Genomic DNA, 10981 nt, shown 5'->3' with positions numbered 1-10981 from the left:
GTGCTTTGCTTGAGGTGGTCAGAAAAGAGCTGTATCCTCTAGAGCTGGAGTTACAGATAGTTGTAGGCCACCATGTAGATGTTGGGAATCAAGCCCCAGGTCCTCTGGAAGAACAATAAGTGCTCTCAAGCACTGAGCTGTTCTCCAGCTCCTTTCTTACATGAAGAATCTGACAGTCTCCACTCAGAACAAGCACAAGCACAAACAATGTTTTTCAGTCAGTTGGCTTAAGGAGCCTTGGAGATGCTTCCTCCCTTCTTGCTGGGAAAGCCTGAATCACTACTCCCTCTGAGACAAACTGGATACAGCTGCAGAACATCTGGCATTCCATTTCCCACTCACAAACATTTAGAAGGTAGAACACTTGAGGAATTTAATGTTGGGGTGGGGGTAGGGAAGTGCTATTTTAGGATACAGTGGGCAAAGAGGGGTGTAGCCCATCTGGTTTTCATCTTACAACCCAGGCATGAAGGTGAACTGAGCAGTGGAGGCTGAAAAGGCTGCAAGGCTTCTCCAGCCACTCCAGGGCAAAGTCCTCAAGGAGCCTGTGGACACATCTCAACACTACTATGCCAAGCCTTCGCTCTCCATCAGGTGGTCAGAGCACCAAGGTTCCTATGGAGCAGAGAGCTCTAGGAAGGTTGCAGTTTGAATTGCAAGGGTAAGCTGGGGAGGGCACATGGGTAGACACTGCCTCTCTTCTAACCCCTAAGTAGTACAAGAGGCTTTTGACAGAGAAATCGCTCACAGTTCAGACATGCTACTGTTTAAAAAATGAACATACTGAAGAAACGAATTCAGAAGTCACGGGCGGCAAACTGAGAAGTTCGTATTTCAGAGTTTGAAGCCTGCAGTCACTGGGAATGCTTTGCTCCCACTCGAGACAGAACCACAAAGAGGGAGGGAGGCTCTATGTCCGGCTGCTGCACACAGAGGATTTGGTTAGGGCATCAGTTTAGCAACCCAGAGAGAATCAGGGCCTGAGAAGTGCCTTACCAGGTTAAAGGGGTTTGCCACACAACCCCAACAACCTGAGTTTGGATCCCCAGAACCCACAGTAAACCTGACATAGAGATGCATATCTGTAGCCCCAACATCCCTCCCTACCTTAGACGGGAGGCAGAGCTGGCGAATGCCTCACAGGTCGGGGGCCAACTAGCCCCAGTAAGAGGAAAAGCAACAACAGAAAACCTCCCCTCAAACTACCTAAAACCACCACACTAGCACTGTTGCATGTGGGAAACGCACGCAACACACACACACACACACACACCCTGACTAAGAAACTGTTTTTGAATTAGCAATGTCCAGTGTGGTGGAATATGGCTTTAATCCCAGCACTTGGGAGGCAGAGACAGTCAGAACAACATCTGAGTTTTGAAGCCAATTTGATCTACATGGGGAGTTCTAGGTCAGTCAGTAATACAATAATGAGACCCTGTGTCACTCACACACACACACACACACACACACACACACACACACACAACCATGAAATTAGGAATGAATGTGAAAATATGAACTTTTCCCTTTGTTTACATTCTAAAATGCTCACGTTTTACTGCTAACTCAAGGATCATATAATGGTCTAAGAACCAGAGGAATATACACATAAAGCAAGTACTCTAGCACAGAACTCCGCCTCAGCCCACAAGTTATCTTCTTGACTCTTTATTCTCCCCAACCATGTGAAACTACTGCTGATAGTGTTCCAGAGGCATGTTATAAAGCAGATCCCACACGTACAGTGCACTCATGAGGACAAGACAAGACTGTCGGCTAGCTTCAGAGTGCATGGTCTTCTGCGACCACGGGACAGAATGCCCTCTGGCTAAGCCTCTGCTCTAAATACTCAGCTCCAAATGTGGAGGCTAGGGGGAGGAGAGGGGCTAGAAAGAAGGGCCTTTGTGAGCTAAGGATCAAGTTCTCAGTTTGTGTGGGAGGGTAGGATTCAGGGGTCAGGCCACACTGAGAGAGCTAGGCTGGAAGCCCCCCCCCCCATGACCTTATTTTAAAAAAAAACAAAAAAACAAAAACAAAAAAAGAAGAACTGTTTTAAACCAAAAAGTGGAGGCAAAAGAACTTATCTACAGCCAAGCCAATGCTCAACTTTACCATTTAGCTTCTGGAAATCCAGGCTGCCTCCCCCCGCTGAGTGTTCTCCCACTCTCTCCTCCACAAAGGATCCCCTCAATTCAGGCACTCTGCCTCATTTATAAAAATGTAAAAATGCCCCTTCTCATAGGGACTTCCTCCTCCCACTGGCCTTATCGTCCTTCCCTTCACTTATCTAAGGGGACACAGAGTCTAGTTTTGTTAGACGTTTTTATCAGTAGCTCATGAGTTAGAGGCTACAGTGACAAGAAGGAGCATAAAGCCCTTTGCAACTGCTTCATTCTGAAGGCACTGAGTGCACACAAACAGGATACAGGGAGCCACTGTAGAGACGCAAACAACTGCAAGTCCTCAGAGGAGAGCAACAGATGTTTAACAGCTGTCCAGTGACAGCCTGAAATAGTGGAACAGAAGGTAAAACTTGAGCTAGCCAAATGAAGTGTAGAGGGAAATCCAAGGAGGAAACGGTTATGTTCAAGTTGGCTGGGGAGCCCCACTGCCCTACTGTTGTGCCTCTCAAAGGCTGCGTAGCCACAGCTGGAGACAGGGAAGCAGCCCTGCTGCTCCTAAGTGCCCCAGAGGTGGTCAAATCTGCTTCTAGTTTGAACACTACAGTGCCTCTTTAGCCTTCTAAAGATGTGCAATTTTACTACCAGCTGTGCTTTAGCCCAGAGAGCAGGCTTGCTTGTCCAGGCAAGGCCCGAGAACCAGCAATCATGAGGCCACAGCTCAACTCCACCTTAGGTTTGCCATGAGGATTATTTACACAGGATATTTCATCTGGTCTAGTGACTAGGATTTATAGTGACTGCACATTAAAACTCAGGAAATTTACAAAGCTTATTTAAGAAGTAAACAAAACTCACAACTCTTAGGAAGCTCCTGAATCCTACAAGATTCACAAGGCCCTCCCCAAGATTCTTATACAAGCTACAACAACTGCTAAAGAGAGATTCTGTGGTCTGCCACGGTGCCTGCATGCTCATTGATACTACAGTGGAATTTTAGGGGATGTAGCTGCCTATGTGTCATTTATACTCCTGTAGAAATCCCAAAATCTCACTGGTTCACTAAAGTGGAGTTGTATCAGAAGAACAGAAACATCTCCCTAAGAAAAATCATACTGAACATGAGCAACCAACTCAAAAACTGTAGTAAGGATTACAAGTGAGCTCATAGCTCAAGTGGAAGTGATACCTCTACCACTGTATTGCTAGAACTTATAACCACATTAAGTAAGGAGCCACCAGTCCCTAAAGCTAAAGTTCCTATCCCTGTTCTAGACAGAGGAAAAGGAAACTTGAGGGGAATGAAGAATGACAGGTGACTAATGCAAATGCCAGAACTCTTCAAAAATGAAAATGAAGCCAAGTGTGATAGTGAATGCCTGAACCAACACTCAGAAGCTGGAGGCAAGGGAATAAGGAGTTCAAGGCCAGCCTGGCCTATGTAAGACCCATCTCAAACAAACAAACAAAAACAAGATTCCAATGTACATTCTACCTCACGAACAATCAGACTTAGAGAAAATTCTGTGTCTTGGGGAACTGATGGCAGAAAGAGTATCTATTTAAATAAAAAAGAGGTGCATCTCCACTCAGAAGCTCACAACCAAGTAACTTTAGTTCCAGGGAATCGGATCCCCCCTTCTGACCTCTGAAGGCTCCTGCATGTACACGGTGCACATAAACTCATGCAGGCAATGCATTCTTATGCTTTTAATTTTTTTATTTTTTTTAAAGTAGCGACTGATGAACAAAAAGGGGTTTGAGGCACATGAGCATTTTCTCAATGTTAACTGTCACAGTCAAGAGACTTTTAGATCTTCTAGATGATCAAGATGTTATCTCCCAGAGTAGGACCCACTAAGAATCAGAAAACTGCTCAAACTGGGGAGGGGCTTGACCCTGGCCTGGGCCACTCGCCTCACACTTCCCAAACACCTCCCAGCACTGGTTCATCCCCTGGAGAGATTGATGGGTTTCTTGACCAACACTACACTTAGTGGCATTCCAGGCAATCCCACAATCTGGTTATTACTGAAACAACCAGGAGACAAGTGGGCCTCTGACCCTGGGTATACCTACAAGAAGTACCCACTAGGATTGGAGAGTCAGCTCAGTCAGTAAGGTGCTTTGTACCTCAAGAGTGAGACACAAGGCTGAGACCCAGCACCATAGGGGGCAGGAGTGGGGGAGCAGCACCCTGATGGCATGTGCTTGTAAATCCAGTTCTGGGGAATTAGAAACAGGCCTATCCCTGGGCTTGCTGATGAGCAAGCCTAGCCTAATTAGCAGCCTACGTCTTGATGAAAGAGTCCTATTAAAAACTAACAAACAAAACAAAACAAAACCAAGGTAGACAATGAGGAATAACACAGGAGGTTGACCTCTGGTCTCCACAACCCTCACCATGAATGAGTGCCCCATACACACATGCACATGTACTTTGTACATACTGACTGACCACGTCTCCTGCTAGCTTAGGTTAGGTCTCCAACGAGAGCTCATCGATCAGGATCTCTAGCAGGTGTTCCCATGTCTCACCCTCTAACTGTTCCTCTCCCCAGCTACTCCATCCCTGCTCTATGACAATGGATCACACTGGCTGTCATGATGGGCAGGCTGCCATCACAGAAAGAAAAGATCTGTGCCACGACTTCTGAGCCCTCAGGTTGTGAGGCTAACCAACATGTGTACCCATGCTTGATAAAAGTCAAGAACAACAGCGACAAACAAACAGATAAAAGCCAAACCAAGTAACTCAGAAAACCTTTGCCAGCACCAGCAACAAAAAGGAGCCTGAAGTGGCAGCTGCAGCAGCAGCCACAGGGCTAAAGCCAGACTGCTCACGTGGCCTGGCTACAGCTGCAGCCCTGGTTCTGGCTCTAACTGCCACTTCCCTTCCCTCTGGTCAGTTTCTGGGTATGGCTTTCCAGACTGCCTGTAGATTCCGGGGCTTCCCCCTCACCCTTCCAGAGACTTCCTTACATACTTAAATTAACTAATACCATCTTCTGTGATTTGCAACGGAGAACTATGGTAGGCACAGGCATGAGTTCCCAGTCCGCGGGCATGGTACAGGAACTCCCGACATCCTGCGCGCCTCCCTGCTGTCTTCTGCTTTGCTCAGCCACAACCGCTCTCCCAGCCTTCCACTGACTTCTCAAACTCTTTCTGGCTCAGGTCACCCCAAGTTCTTTTCCCCCAAGTACCTTAACTAGTACTGGCAAGACCTTGTTCTTCAGTCGCCATACTCCTCATTGTAAACTTTCTCCTGGTTATCCTTGTGCTCAGTGCTGCTGCAACTTCACGTCTCCCCTGAGCACCAACAGCCTCTAACCACAAAGTACACATCTTCACTGGGAAAAGCCATACATACATCACGATGCTGGCAGAGCCGCCTGGTGCCTTGTCCTCTGCAGTCTGTTTCTACCCTGGACTCAACTCAAGCCTCTGCTTTCCACAACGTCAGCCCAGCCCTAGCTTCCTCCCAGAGCAAAGACCACCAAATCCTGTAGACTGCACCTTCAAGCACAGTTGATGCAGCCGCTGTTTCTCCCTGCTTTATGCCCTTACCCTCTCTCCAGCCTCTACGCCTTCTGTCTGTCTGTCTGGACTGCTGTAGCAGGATGCTCTTGATCAAGCTGCTTAGGAGTACAGGGATGTATATGGCTTCCAGTTCTGGAGGTTGGAGTCTACGACTGGTGTCCAGAGGAACTTCAGTGTCTGCTGAGGGCTGCTCTCAAGGTGGCCATCTTTTCGCTGTGGCCTCACAGGGTGGAAGATGCCAGTAACTCTCAGGGGTCACTTTTATGAGGGCAGTAATCCCCATTCATGACCTAATCACCATCAAAGACCCCCCCCCCAACTCCTAACCATCAAGGCTAGGATTTTTTTTCTAAAGATTTGTTTTGTGTGTGTGTGTTTTGCCTGCAAATATGTATGTGCATGCCTAGTGCCCATGGAGGCCAGAAGAGGGCATCTAATCCCCTGGAACTGAGGTTACAGATGGTTGTGAGATTGCATGTGGGTGCTGGGAACCAAACCTGGACTTTCTGCTAAAGCAGCAAGTGCTCTTTTTATCCAGCTTAGGGATGAGGGTAGGGGAGATGGTGCTAGGATTTCAACAGATGCATTCTGGAGCTGAACATGTGGTCCATACCCAAGTCCCAGCTACTCAGAAGGCTGAGGTGAGAGGAACACTTGAGCCAGGGGTTCAAGGCCAGGCTGAATGAGTGTCCATTCTGCTGGCTGAGTCCAGAGCCACACATTAGCTAGTTAGGGCCATTCTGAATCACAAAGCACCTGGATGGTTACACTCAACTCTTCAGAAAGCTGCCATGGGCTCTTCCTTCCACGGGAAAGCCACTTACCTGGAAGTGGTGACTAAATGACAAGATGTTCAGTCAAGAACAGGCAGTCCCTTTCAACTCTCATTCACACAGTCTCCTGATACCTGAAAGTCAAGGACAGAAACCCCATTCCAATGTGAGCAGTCTCCTTTCTCTCCTCCATGGTCTACAACACGTCTGACTACCTGTTAGGGAATACTGTTCTCAAGAGCTCCAGGTACTGGAGGCTACAGAGACAGCCCCATCCATAAACTGCCGGCCACACAGACACGAGGACTTGAGCTCAGAACCCCTAGCATCCCACAAAAAGCCAGGCATAGCAACATCCATCTGTCACTTTAGTGCAGGGAGACTGAGACAGGGGATCCCCGAATCTTGATGGTTAATAGGTTTAGCTCAATTACAGAGTTGCAGATTTACAGAGAGATTCTGTCTCAGAAACAACCACTATAAAGTTGGCTCTGTGGTTAAGAGCAGCTGTTCCTACAGAAGACCTGAGGTCAGTTCCCAGCACCCATCCTGAGTGGCTCACAACCGCCTAACACTAGCTTCAGAAGATCCAATGTGCTCTTCTCTTCTGGCCTCCCTGGGCATCCATACATACGTGTACAAAGACAAATGCATACATAAAACCTTAGGGGCTGGAGAGATGGTTCAGTGGCTAAGAGAACTTGCGGCTAGTTCAGATGACCTGATTCTGCTCCTAGCACCCACATGGGAGCTTACAACTGTCCTTAACTCAGTCTCAGGACATGCCCTGAACTCTTCTGGCCTCTATAGGTACCAGGCATACATCCTGTGCATATACATACACACAAGCAAGACATCCATACACATAAAATGAAAGGTAAAAATTCAATTTAAGCCGGGTGTGGTGGCTCACGCCTTTAATCCCAGCACTCGGGAGGCAGAGGCAGGCGGATTTCTGAGTTCGAGGCCAGCCTGTTCTACAGAGTGAATTCCAGGACAGACAAGGCTACACAGAGAAATCCTGTCTCGAAAAAAAAATTTTAAAACATAAAATGTTTTCAAAGTTGAAGGATCTAGAGAAATGGATCAAAGGTTAAGTGCACTTATACCTTTAAAAGAGTACCCAGGTTCAATTCCCAGCCCCCATGTGGTGCTTCACAACCATATGTAATTCCAGTTCCAGAGGATCCAATGCCTTCTTCTGGTCCTCATGGGCACCAGGCAGCCATATAATACACATACATACATTGAGGCAAAATAGCCATACACAAAATAATTTCTTAAAGGACACTACACTTGGTACAGAAATTTACCTGACTCCAGTACCGCGGGCCTTGCTTGCAGTCTTCTCAGAAAGCTATACACAAACCATCTTAAGTCAAGTAGTATAGAGTAGGACTGTTGGGGTCAAGCACTCAAAGCACAGGGGGATGGAGAAAGCCCGAGGCTCAGAGGCCTGGAGGACAGACGAGGCTCAGGAGTCTTCTCAGAAGACAGCTTGGTCCATCTCATTAATAGATAAGAAACCTCAGGAAGACATGACATCACGAACTGAGACAAAACACAGCTCTCCATCCATTCGGCTCTGATTTCCACTTTAAGACATGTTCAGGAGCTAGAGAAACAACTCAGTAGACACAGTGGGGACCCAAGTGTGGATAGCCAGCACCTACATAAAAAGCCAGGGGTCCCAAAAGTCATATATATATAATCCCAGCATTGAGAAGGTAGAGACAAGGAGGGTCCCTGGAACTCACTGGCCAGCTAGCCTAACCAACTAGAATGCTAGAGACTGACGGGAAAACACGGGCCATCAGCCTCTGCCTTCACACACACAAACACACGTGAGCACTGGGTGCTTACTCCCATCAGAAATTACCTGGATAATTACCTAATTACCTGGGTCTCGACTCATGGGAATTGGAAGTCTCAATTTCATCTAATTTCCAGAGAAGACAAGAGAGGCGAAACACAACAAAAGAATTTCATGATGCTCAGGGAAGCACTTGCCCTCTGTTGTTAGAACAGGGCCTATACACCAATTTGCCTAGGATGTACAATTAGTGGAATTGGCTCTGTGCAAACATTGTAATTTACAAAGGAAAACATTGTAACAATCTGAGGCAACTGTTATATTTTATCAAGCACCCTTACAAATGGTTGTCATTCAAACCCAGAAACAGACTATAGCTACCAGCATACAAATTAACTATTAATATTTAACTCAGATGTGTTCCTTTTTAAATTAATTGCTTTTAAGTACATGTTCATAAAAATGTTAAGCATCATGAAACTTGGTATCTATGTAATTGCTTCATTTGTAGTCAAAAGAAATAACCCTGGGGCTTGCAATCAAGCATAGCCCTCCCCCACAGGTAACTGCTTAGCAATTTCCATTAAAGGAAACTCCATAGTCTTAAAAAGAAAAGGGTGGAGGAAAAAATGGCCAGATTAAGAAGTGATTGCTAATACCCAAGACGAAGCTCACTAGGGAGGATGCATGGTAGGAAATGCAAAGTGCCGTGGACCGTAAATAACCTATACATATGGAGAAGTGTACTGTGCAAAGATAAAAAATGTGTGAAAGACCTAGAGGCTCGGGATATCTCTCAGTAGTGTAAACTTAGAGTTCTATTCCTAGTACCAAAGACAGGAGTAGGGAGGAAGAGAAGAAGGATTGGGAAATGGGAGCCCTTCAGTGCAACCGCTCTGTGACACTGCAATGAAAACATGCACACTGTAATGGTCAGATTTGTAGAATAGATAACAGTAAGGTAAAATCCAATCTACACCCTGGGCCTTGGGCGGTAGTGATGTACCCCAGTGGATTTCCACATGGCTATAGTTTAACTCCAATGGACAATGTGTCCTCGTATGTTAAGGGCTTGGTTATCTATCATCTGACAGTCTTTTTGAGAGGTGACTGAATCATGAGGGTTCTGACTTTATCATAGACTAACAATCCATGTAAGACTGCTTGGAAGAAGGAGGATGCTGAAAGGCACAGCTCCCATGAGCTGAGCAACTGTCCTCCTTCTGCCATGCTGTTCCTACCTCACCATGGACCCCAAAACGCCAGGCCAAGCAGCCAGAGACTGAAACTTCTCAAGCTGCATGGCAAAATAAATCCTTCCTTCCTTGCCTTTGTCAAAGCAACTAGCAGGTGACTGACAGAAGGACTTCATCACATATATGGCTATAGCATGAGTGTGAACAGTGGGGGAAAGAGCAGGCAGAGCAGAGGGTACAGAGTACCTCCTTATCTTCAAGAACATATTGTGTGACCTCTAGGAGACACCTGAAACTACATATAGTACCAATTTGTATAGATATTTATTTTCCTACACAGACATCTGTTGGTCTGATGCTGCGTATACTTTAGTGCTAAATACTGGTTCCTTAAGATGTGGTTGCCACTGACAAGCCAGTGCCCACAGTCTCAAATGAGGCCAAGTGAACCTTCTCCCCAGCTTAACTGGTCACTAAAGGGCCTGTGACTGGGCAGAGGAGGGAGAAAGTGGGACTGTAAGTTTGAGAGACAGGGTTGCAGACAGAGAGAGGAGGAGAGGAGGAAGGAGGGGGAGAGGAAGATGCCATGGACCAGAACTGTGTGGCCAGAAGAAACAGCAAGTAACAAGTGGCATTTTTGTTGGGGAATGAGTTAGTATAGCCAAGATCTGCCCAATCTGGGCATATGGCTTATAAATAAAATATTTGGACTATGTATCTTTTGCATGTGCTTATTAGGACTGTAAATTCTTACTCCAGATATCTAAATAAGATCTGACTTACTATTTAGGCACTATAGGAGATTAAAAACCATTAATTGACTGTTATAACATATTTTTTTAAAAAATGCTTTAAAAGTAATGAATATTTCTAGAACTTTCCATTTGATATTTTGAGACCAAGGTGAACCATGAGAAAGTGAAACTGCAGAAAATAAACCCACATACAACCAAAGGCGAGGATAGAGGTGACTACCGAGTAAGGGAACTCTATAGGCTGCTCAGTTTTGTTGCTACCTAAATTGTTCTAGAAGAAGTCTGTTAAGAAGACTACATCTCTAGAATAAGGAGGCTAAGGCAAGACCAAGTTTAAAGCTACCACAGGCTATTCAAGACCTTGTCTTTAACAAAAGGAAAAAAAAAAAGGGACTTCTTACCCATCCTCTCTGGTCTCTACACATCACCACCCACAATGCCTAGGGTCACTGGGCCTTCAGTTCTGTCCTCTTTCCCTTTAACAAACACAAGTTCCCAATGTTTCAATTCACCACCTACAATTAATGACCTCCAAAGTTGATGGGATAGCTAATAAGACTGTCAACTTGAATGAACTATCCAGAGACTACCCCATCTGGGAATCCATCCCATCATCAGTCACCAAACCTAGATACTAAGGCTCATGCCAGCAAGATTCTGCTGAAGGGACCCTGATATAGCGGCCTGTTGTGAGGCTATGCCAGTGCCTGGCAAACACCGAAGTGGATGCTCACAGCCAGCTATTGGATGGAACACAGGGTCCCCAATGGAGGAGCTA

General features: G+C 46.1%; 1 protein-coding gene across 3 annotated transcripts in view; it reads right to left on the bottom strand.

Annotated features, from left to right (window-relative positions):
* Positions 1-10981, bottom strand: part of Cyth3 (cytohesin 3) — an 82700-nt gene that overhangs the window by 59192 nt on the left and 12527 nt on the right. The window contains exon 1 of one of the 3 annotated variants that reach the window (XM_029533456.1): positions 6491-6555. The exons of the other annotated variants lie outside the window; for them this stretch is intronic. The gene's annotated coding sequence lies outside the window, so the exon portion shown is untranslated. Of the gene's footprint in view, positions 1-6490; positions 6556-10981 lie in introns of those variants that run through there. 3 annotated transcript variants of the gene reach the window in all.

The sequence above is a fragment of the Mus pahari genome, chromosome 23, assembly GCF_900095145.1.
Source record: "Mus pahari chromosome 23, PAHARI_EIJ_v1.1, whole genome shotgun sequence".
NCBI lineage: Eukaryota > Metazoa > Chordata > Mammalia > Rodentia > Muridae > Mus > Mus pahari.
Note: the sequence above shows the minus strand (reverse complement) of the source record. Positions and strands in the feature narration are given on the sequence as shown.